The sequence below is a fragment of the Acomys russatus genome, chromosome 12 (genome assembly GCF_903995435.1).
Source record: "Acomys russatus chromosome 12, mAcoRus1.1, whole genome shotgun sequence".
In the NCBI taxonomy this organism is placed as follows: domain Eukaryota; kingdom Metazoa; phylum Chordata; class Mammalia; order Rodentia; family Muridae; genus Acomys; species Acomys russatus.
The window spans coordinates 5,975,236-5,986,819 of NC_067148.1; positions in this window are offsets into that span (position 1 = coordinate 5,975,236).

Genomic DNA, 11,584 nt, shown 5'->3' on the forward strand with positions numbered 1-11,584 from the left:
GGATATAGCAGTGTGTTGGCTCAGGATAGCTGGTTATCTAGGACTTTATGTCCCAATATCTGTTTGATCTGTGGTTCCTCTCATATCCTTCTAAGCCAAGTACATGGTCTAGAGATGATGGCAGTTTCATCCTGAGAAACAGACACATACAGGGATCTGTTAAAAATCATTTCAAATGTCAGATCTACTTTTTCATAAAAATAGGAAATGAAATCTTGCACAATAAGCAGAAACCATATTTATGGTTCATACTGTAAAAGTCTGCAAAAGGATTTACAACTGTCATCCCATGTCATCAAATGGTAAGCACACCTAGTATATTTCTTGGATATAGCTGCTGAAATCTTTGGAATCCCATGGAGACTTAATGTGACTTCTTTTCTGTCATTTTTTTAACTGAAGATAAATAATATGAAAGAGAATCATAGGCCCAAAGAGTCTGGAGGAGATAAGTGGTGAACACCTGGGATGAAATTCTTTTTGTGTAGGATTTCTGAAGATACTAGAAGTTAAATAATATGAATAAATGGAAAAGGAAACGGGTTTGGAGTAACTCTCTGGTGACAAAGTTTTGTGCCAGGATGATGAATTGTAAAATGAAATATTATTTACCTTAATGTTTACCAGAACCTCAAAAAGTAAAAGAGATTGAGATCCAGAAAACATATAAGATGATGCTAATTGTAATGGTGCCTTAATTGTATATATATTTCATATCTCAATCCTTTTCAAATAGTTATAAAAACTTAGACATTTCCCCCTCAGCTTGAATTGAGGCTGGAGAAGTGTGTTCCAGTAAATCAAACATTATGCATGGGGTAGAGCTGTATTAGTGTACTAAATAATTCTCTGCACATATCACATTTAAAATATATCATATTTTATTTAAATATACTTAAAATAAGTATTTGTTAAGACATCAATATAGTAAATTTAGAGGAACTAAAAATTTGAAGAACATAATGAGAATGAAAATGTACTTTCCTTTTTTCTCCTGTACACCTCAGTTTGTAAGGAATCCAGCAAGTAAAGAGAAATTGATAAACAGAGGATTATGGAGCTCTAGAGAGTTCCTTTTGAAATTAAGCAAAGATGACTTTGTTTTATTGGCTTCATTTTATTGGCTATTCTTGGAAGTAATAACACAAACAAGAATAAAACCTGTGCTCATGTGTGCTTTAAAAGCAGACTTCAGTCTCACTAAGCAGAACCAGCTTTTGACCATTAATCAAAGCTTCTGCCAAGTCCTCTCATAGCAAAAGGGAAATAAGAAAGCAAATAAGACTGCCTACAGTTCACCTATTTTCTGTTTCTTAGATCACATTCATTAGGAGGCCTAAGATTTATCAGCAAAATGATCCATTTACAAAAAATATCCAGGTGAATAGTGTAGACTTGGCTAAAGAATTTTTTTTTTTTTTTTGGTTTTTCGAGACAAGGTTTCTCTGTGTAGCCTTGACTGTCCTAGACTCGCTTTTTAGACCAGTCTGGCCTCAAATTCACAGCCTGCCTCTGCCTCCCGAGTGCTGGGATTAAAGGCGTGCGCCACCATTGCCCGGCTTGCGCCGGTAATATTTTCTATTTATTCTTTGAAAATTTCATATATTTTTCAACATTAATCATGTACACTGATTTCTACCTCCTTCTTGTTCCTTCTTCTGTGCCCCCCATCCAAACTTTATTTTTGCTTTACATTTTTTGTTAATTTTAGTCCTCTGAATACAATTAGTGGTGTCCACTTGGTCAATTGTATGAAGATAGACACTGACACATGGAGCCACATCCCTCTTTTGGCAGCCAAACATTGTCAGTAACAGCTCTTCCTAGCATAGGACCTCAGTTTGGGGCAAACATAAAAATTTTGATGAATGTATATCCAGTTGATGCTACTACTCAAGATGCAATCTACAGAAATTCCAATACCCAGATCTAGCCAATGGACAGGACATTTTCCACAGTTGAGTGGAGAGTGGGGTCTGACTTTCACACGTACTCTGGTGCCTCACATTTGACCATGTCCCCTGGAGGGGGAGACCTGGTGGCACTCAGAGGATGGATAGCAGGTTACCACTAAGAGACTTGATACCTTCTGAGCATATATAGGGGGAGGTAATCCCCCTCAGGAACAGTCATAGGGGAGGGGAGTAAGCAGAAAATGGGAGAAAGGGAAGAATGGGAGGATACAAGGGATGGGATAAACATTGAGATGTAACAAGAATACATTAATAAAAAATTAAAAAAAAAGAAGTTATCTTTCTGTTTTCAATGCCTGCTTCTATGGTTGCAACAAATAGCTGTCTCTGAAGTAACTAAAATTGGATACACTTAAGTGATTTTTTAAAAAAAAGTCTAGGTCCTTCAAATAAGCAGCTATAAAGGCAATTCACAAACACATAGGCTCTAAAAATGTATTGCCATGATGTCAGATATATTACCTCCATAACCATCATTTGAATTATATATGTGACTATTGTTCCTAATTCTATTGAACCAAAATCTATGTGGCTCAGTCTGGACATTTAACTCTTCTGATCCTTAAATATGCATCATTTTTAACAAGAAGATCAGGAAAACATTTCAGCATGGCTGCCCAACACTAAGGTAGAAGGTTTGCCACAAGTTCAAGACCAATTTGAGTCATCTAATGAATACCAGGCTAGCTTAGACTACAGAGTGTCTTTGCTTTAAGAGAAACAAACAAATGAATGACAAAAAAAGTAACCGGTGAGATGGGCAAAAATATACTTCTAATAAGCTTGAACATGTAGCCAAGATATAGTGAAGTCTAGCATACTTTACTTCTATTTATAAATCATGTTTCTTAATAAAAATATTCTGTATTTCTTTCTGCAATTTGAAGGATAAATAATTCATTTTGCTCCATTAGTGTAAAATAAACAGTTAAAGTTAAAAGTGCTATCACCTATGCTGTCTCCTCTTCCTGTATATATTCAATATATAGCTTACAGATATAGGAATATACACATGCATAATTCCAAGACAATGGCCTTTATATGCTGCATGTATATTATTCTGTGAAAAAATTTAATTACTGCTGGAATCATATTATTATTTTTCTATTCTATCCAAATATTTTGATAGGTTTAAAGGTATATAGATTCACCTTTGGCATCAGTTTTTACAAAAAGGCTATGCATCTCTAATGATGCATGATATAGGTAAAATTTTATTATAGTTTAAAATAATTGCCATTACATAAGTAAATGATCTGAAGTTAATAAACTAAACATGCTTTTCCAGTATGTTCATAACATTTCCCTGATTGATAAGTATCTTTAAAACCATACCAATAAATTTTATTGTTATGTACTGTTTTATGAGTGTGTGCACTATGATATGCATACAGATTGGGGGGATATCTCTTATTAGAGATTGTCTTCAGCCAAGTAGGTCCTATGGATTGACTTCAAGTCATCTGGCTTAGTGATAGATGCCTTTAACACTGTGAACCTGCTCACTGGCACCAATTCAACATTTCTAATGAAGCTATAAATGTGATTTTGCACTGTATAGAATGCATTGGTCCAGTATGAATTTCTAAGTTGACTTTTTATTTTCCTGTCAGTGATTGCTTAATCTTATTCTAGAATTTATTTCTGTGCTTGTTTACATGTTTATGTACAAAAACTTATCTCCTTTTTTTTGGTTTTGTTTGTTCAGGAGAATGTGTTTGACTACAGGTGGATTATCTGTCCTATTCATTAAAATACTCCTTATAGAGCAAAATGAAATCTAAACGGATCAAGTTTCTATGAATATTAGGGATTTTTATGACATATTAAAATAGCATCATCAGGTTGCTATATAATTATATATAATTATATTCTTATGATTTTAAAAATTCAATGGAAATTAAATGATGACCCATTTCACTAATTTGGTGTGTGTCTACCAATTATTACTAAGACATGAAAATCTTGGTTAATTTAATGTGAATGTTATTGATATTTCAATCCCTGAATTCTTGTAATTTATGTCAAAACAATTTCTCTTGGCAAAAAAAAAAAATATTAACGTGATGACTCCTAGAGCATTTTTTCTCTTTCATATTTTATTATGTTCAAGTGATTTCAAAATACCAATATTTTCCTAGTGTATTTTTAATTTCAGATTAAATTGAAGGGAAATCAAGTTACTATGTCAATGTAATGTATTTTCTAATCATTTACTTAATCTGTGCCAGTTCAATGCAGGCTATGACATGTATCTGCTAGGACTAGTACAAGGTTTTATGTTATATTTTTTAAAAAATCAATTTTTATTTTATTATCTTTTAAAAACAGGTGGCAATTATTATTTTTACAAAAGCTCAAAATTATTGATGAATAATAAACTCCTGAAGCTAGTGAACATAGTTTCCCATTTAGTTCTTTGGTTCTTAATTAGTTCTCACTTACTTCTGAGGCATAGCTCAAAATTAATTAGTTCAAACAGTATTAAGTTTTCTGCAATAATTTTAAACTTAACCTGTAGCATACTACTTATAGCTAATATGTCTTATAGCCATTTTGAATTCTTGCCTTCTTAAAGGATTATTATGATTTTTTTCTACCACCACCTTCTTACCAAATCCTACTCACGATGTAAACTCAGTGATATTTCCTCACACCTGTTATATACCCAACCAATTACCTCTAGAGAGGTTTGATATCATCCTATAGACATTGGTTCATTTTGATATGTGTTGGATGTGAGAATGGAATCATCCATTTGCCGCTGATGGTCTGATGGCCAAGGGTAAAACAAACGATCATGCATAAGACTTTCAATGCTTCTGTCAGTTTTCATTGACAAAAAAAAATTAAAAGTTTAAAACCTTTTTGTGTCCACAGCTGTGTATATGCAAACTGTAGAGAATGTAACATGTTTAGCTACTGTTGCAACTTCTTATTTTTTTTTTTTCTGGGAAAGATTTTTATTTACTTATTTTTTTATTAATTTATTCTTGTTACATCTCAATGGTTATCCCATCCCTTGTATCCTCCCATTCTTCCCTCCCTCTCATTTTCTCCTTACTCCCCTCCCCTATGACTGTTCCTGAGGGGAATTACCTCCCCCTGTATATTCTCATAGGGTATCAAGTCTCTTCTTGGTAGCCTGCTCTCCTTCCTCTGAGTGCCACCAGGTCTCCCCCTCCAGGGGACATGGTCAAATGTGAGGCACCGTAGTACGTGAGAAAGTCATATACCACTCTCCACTCAACTGTGGAGAATATTCTGACCATTGGCTAGATCTGGGAAGGGGTTTAAAGTTTACCTCCTGTATTGTCCTTGGCTGGTGCCTTAGTTTGAGCGGGACCCCTGGGCTCAAATCTGCCTATCATAATGTTCTACTTGTAAGTTTCTAGGCAACTTCTTATTTTCAAAAATTATATTAACATATGCATAACATTATTATATGTGGTTATTACACATGCATTGAGCTGTTATACATTGAGCTTTTTTCTTTTCACTTAAAGATTTCAAAATCTTCACAATGCAAAAAAGTAGACTGTGAGTTTAAATCTGTACCTCACCACATACAAACATCTAGTAAAATTTAAGCATAGATATAAAATAAGTGTAAACATGAGGCACAGACAGATGGATCTTCGTAAGTTTTAGGCCAGATTTATTTACAGAGTGAGTTTCAGGATAGCCAAGTTACACAGAGAAATGATGTCTCAAAAAGTACAATAGTAATGATATTGAAGACGAAGGATGAAGAAGAGGAGGAGGAGAAAGAGGAGAAGTAGAAGGAACAGGAGAAGAGGGAAGAGAAGGAGAATAAGCAGAAGAAAAAGAAAACAACAATGACATGAATGTGTATTTTTAAGGATAAGATTTAATGAAGAATATAGGTAAATTGAAGTACATCAAATCTATGCATCTGTTTATTTTATTCAATATTTCTGGGTCCATGCCCTGAAAACTGGCATTTTCAAACATTATACAATGAATTACTAATTATTTGTGAACTTCAGTCTACATTCCTGTCCAAGACATTTATATTTGTGGGTGTGTGTATGATTGTACAACCTCTCCATGGAAATTACACTGAAACATTCCCAGAAGTATTTTATTCATACTAAGTCAAATATTGAAATTTTCAAATTTTTTTCATGAGCCCTTAAAACTATGGAACATCTCTCCATGAAATATTAACGAAGTAATGATACACAATTCACACAAAGAAAGAGTTGGAATCATTGTGCCTAATTAATGAGTACAGAACACACTATTTCAATGTATTTGTATTAAATGTCCATGACTGAAAAGTTCAGATGGGCAGGAACTAAGTAGTCATTGACTAGTAGTAAGTTGTAGCTGAGGGAAATTAAATGTCCTAGTAATATACCGGAACCTGATTTGGGGTTGATGAAAGTGTGCTGGTGACATCCTAGTCCTACTGACAATGAGATCCTCCTGAGTAACTTTTGTTGATAGTATTTTACCACACATTGTTATCTAAAATAATTATATATGCATTTATTTTTCAATATTTATCGAATCTCGAATTTTGTCAAAGAAAGGGTCTATGACACTGAGGCACAACTCCAGCTTTATTTTTATGTTTTATTGTATTTTGAGACAAGATCTCCTTATTTTCTCAGCATTGACTTAAACTCACTTTGAAGCTCAAAATAACAAACCTCTTACCTTTCTAAAGGGGCAACAATTAGGTTTATAGTGTCAAGTCAGCTTGTTACATAGAAGTCTTTGGTCAACTTTATGGAATGCAGTTTAGATGGTAACATTCCATTTTAAAATTATATCTTTGCTTCTGAAAAAAGTCGCATAATATATTTAAATTGAAATTCTCATTTACAATAAGTATTTTGGTATACACCTCAAAATCTAAAAATATAGCGTTCAGAAATTTTTATTTTGAAAAATCTATTGTCTGATCTCTATTGCCTCCTTTAACCTGTCATTAGGGAATACATATCTATAAGAGGATCTTTGATAAAAAGTAGAAAATATATATCAGATTTATATGCACTTTGTCACATATACATATCACATATTCAATTAATGAAAAAAGTGACCATGGCATTGAGAACACTAAGGAGGGGTATTTGGACATTTGCAGGAAAGAGAGGGATGGGGATTGGTGTTATTATATTATAATCACAAATGTAAATGAAGTAATGGTGAAATGAAATTTATATTGGAGCTATATTTGTAGACAGGATTAAAAGTATTGAATATTTTTCTTAGTGTAGATCATTATTATTTATAAAATCATTAAGCCATTTTAAGTAGGAATAAAATAGATTGATCACATAATAAATTCATAAACTGATAATGACTCTTATTTTTTATATATAATAATGTAAAGATATTACATAAACTAAGTAGAAAAAAAGTTAGTTTATTTTCTATAGTTTTCTTCACCAAAGTATATAAGAATATAGTAAATATAACAGTGAAATATTGTTAGCGTGTTACAAATTGCAGCTGGATGTCATTAATTTAATGTAAATAGGCATTTGTCTATGTGTGACATATTTAAACATAATGGGTTTTGTGTGTAGACATGAAGGAAGTAGAGCATCAGATTTTTAAATGAGAACCAGAGGTTTAGCCTAGTTTTCTTTTTCTTTTTCAACTAAGTTTTACACTAGCAAAAAAGGTAATCAGTTTGATTATGACATTTTCATCCGTACATGAGACAATTTACCTATAATTTAAACTTTAAAAGTCTGTATTACTTTTCAAAAAGAAAGAATTAAAATAAACAAAGTGACAGCTGGAGAGATGGAATAGCAGTTAAGAGCACGTAATTTCTCCCGGCAGACTGGTGTCAGTTCCCAGCAGCCACAATGCTACTCATTTCTGTCTGTGACTACGTATCAGGTGGATTTGATGCCCTCTTCTGGCCCCGATGGACTGCTTCACTCATACACGCAAAATCTCACTCACATAAGCACCTACACCTGCACATTAAAATAAAATATAAATGTAAATTAACATGCTGATAACTTCATGCAACAGGATGCCATCGGAGACAAACTGTAAAAAGCTGTAAATAACTTTCAAAGGCACACACTAGTCATGCCCATTCTCCACTATACTAAGAAGCCATTATTGAAGGTAGAGATCATACAAGCCAACTACCTGTGAATGCTGTCATCAGATGGAGACAAAACTATGAGAACATGAATGTTTGCTGAGACATTTCATTCACAGTACACACTAAAAGATAGGGAAAGATATATTTACTATGAATCAAAGCATCATCAAATGGCTGAGAAACAATTAAAGAAATTCTCAACCTCCTTAGTCATCAGGGAAATGCATATCAAAACAACTCTGAGATTCCATCTTACACCCATCAGAATGGCTAAGATCAAAAATTCAAGCGACACCACATGCTGGCAAGGATGTGGGGAGAGAGGAACACTCCTTCATTGCTGGTGGGAGTGCAAACCAGTACAGCCACTTTGGAAATCTATCTGGTGCTATCTCAGAAAAATGGGAATAGGGCTTCCTTAAGACCGAGCTATAATGATCAATTATATACACATTCACTTATCATCACATGACAAATTATCTGATTAGAGCAACTTCAGAAAGGAAATACTGCTTTAAGCTCAGATCATGGTGCAGGCTACTGTAGTAGTGGCTGACTACGTTGTGACAACTCTCAGGAAGAAGAATGAAAAATGACATCTTTCCTTGGCCCCCAGCCTGTAAAATAGTACTGGCCACATTCAGGGCAATGTATCCTTTGCCACATAAGGCTTTCTAGAAATACTATCACAGATCTTCTCAGAGGTACACTCCACCAAGGAATTCCTATAGCCTATAAAACTGTCATCAAAATGGCTGCATAAAAGATTAACTCAAAAATATTATTACTTTTATATATAGCTGACAAATGAATTGAGAAAATTTCAGGAGAATAACACCTTCCACAACAACCTCAAGTAATATAAAATATCTTAGCAAAGCTCTAGCTAAGCAAGTGAAGTACTTGGATGATAAAAGCATCAAGACAGTGAATATATTGTCAGGAGCCATCTTTAAAGCCCCTCTGTCCGTAGGCACTACTCTCGTAGTCTCTGCTCTAGCATAAGAAGCAAATGAATTGCTGAGACCATGTTTAAACCAGATATTGTTCCAAGTATACACGCAAGGTCTTCAGACATTCAGAATAAGTACACAATGTCCTCTAGGCTGAGAGTTGACTGAGATTTCACCATTTTTTCCCATGAGAATGTCAGCATTATCTTCTGTGACCTTCTGCTTTGTTTTCCATGCCTGAGATCTGTATAAACTGAACTGGTGAATAAAGTCAAGGGTCTTGTTGTACTTACTGTAATTCTTCTTGAGTCTATCCCTTGTCTCCCACACAGTTTCTTATTCATATTCTTTTATTTCTCAGTCCTCACTCCTTGACCTAAGATCTGTTTGATATTTTCAGAGCAGGCTCTGGCAATATCAGAATATGGAAAGATCTCCCATGCTCATATATTGGTAGGAATAACAAAGCAAATATGACCATTCTACAAAAGCAATCTACAAATTCAACACAATATCCATAGAAATTCAAGCACAATTTTTATAGACATAAAAAGACAATTCCTAAATTAATGTGGAAAACCAAAAACACCCAGGATAACTAAAACAATCCTGAACAGTAAAAGAACTGCTAAAGTATCACTGCTACTGACTTCAAGTCGTGCTTGAGAGCTAAAGTAATAAAAACTGCATGTATTGGCATAATAACAGACACATTGATCTATAGAATTGAATTGAAGATGCATTATAAAACTAAAACACATATGGTCATGTGTGTTTGCTTTTTTTAATTAAAAAGAAGCCAGAAAAACATACTGCTAAAAAGAATGCATCCTCCACAAATGCCACTGGACAAACTGGATATCTGCTTGTAGAATGCAAATAGAACCAAACAGATCACCCTGAACAAATATCAAGTAAAAGTGGACCAAAGACCTCCACATAAAAGAAGACACAGTAAACATGATAGAAGAGAGAATACGGGATAGCCTTCAACACATATGTGCAGGAGACAACTCTCTGAACAGAACACTGATGTTGGAGACACTAAGAGCAAAAAGTCATAAATGGAATGCAGGAAACTTTTCAGTTTTCAGCTTCTGTACAGAAAAGGATGCCACCAATTTGATAACAAGCAGCCTACAAAATGGGAAAATATTTTTACCAACTCCAAATTTCATAAAATTCTAACATCATAAATATATAAAGAACGCAAGAAATTAGATATTTAAAAAAGAATAAAAAAAGAAATTAGATATTATCAAAGAAAATAAATAATTTAATTAATAAATAAAGTACAAATTTAAATGAACGATTCTTAACAGAAAAATCTCAAAAGACTGAGAAGCACTACAATGCTCTGTATCCTCGGACATCAGTGAAATGCAAATCAAAAGTACTTTAAGATTCCATCTTAAACATGTTAGAATGGTTAAGGGTCGGTGACACAAATGACAGTTCCTGCTGGTGTTGTGGAGCAAGGGGAAAACTTCTCTATTGCTGGTGGGAATGCAAACGATACAGCCTCTGTGCAATTCAATATGGCAGCTCTCAGTAACCTGGGAATCAGTTGACCTAAAAAAGAAGCTATACCACTCTTGGGCATGTATCCAAAAGATGCTTCACCCTACCACAAGGGCATTTGCTTGACTATGTTTATTGTGATTTTATCCATACGGACCAGAAACTGGAAACACCCTAGATGTCTCTCAACTAGTAAGTGGATTTTAAAAATGGTACACTTACAAAATGTAGTATTAATTTGTTGTTAAAAAATGATATCATGAAATTTGCAGAGCAAATAGATTGAAGTAGGAAAAGCATCACCTGAATGAGATAACCCTGATCCAGAAAGACAAATATGGTACATATTCACTTATAAGCAGATATTAGTTAAGTAAATGACAAAAAGTCTACTATCAACACTCAGGAAGGAAAATTCTACTGGAAGCTCTAAGAGGTTCATGGATCTCCTTGGGGAGGGAAAATATAATAGATATTACTGGTGGCCTAGGGGTGGGTGTGGACAAAAGCAAGAGTGACCAGGTGAAGGGAGACATGGAAGGAGAAAATTTATGTAGACAGAGTGTGATATGTGTGATATTGAGGGCTTTTTTGGCATAGTTTGGAAACTTAGTACAATTCAAACTTCCTGGAATCTATAATGGTGGCCCTAGTAAGGAATCCTAGTGATAGAGAATATGGAGTGTGAATAGGCCAGGCAAAACTCCCAGTGTTAAAACTAGCTTGTTACTGAAAGAGAATCACAGACACCAATCTAGCCACAAATTCTTTGACCTCTATTCTTCTCTGCCTACAAAACTCTTCTTATGCAATGATGGCACAGAATGGGAAGGACTCAATGTCTGATTTGACCTAAGGGCTGCTCCTTGAGAAGAAACCCATGCCTAACACTGCTTGGGTAAGCAAGAACTAGAAAAGATATCCCAGGAGTCTAGGGTAAAAATAAATACTACTGGGCATTAATAATAATAAATAATAATAATAACTATATTATTAGTATTATTCAATAACATGGTTCCTCTTAGTATTCTGCT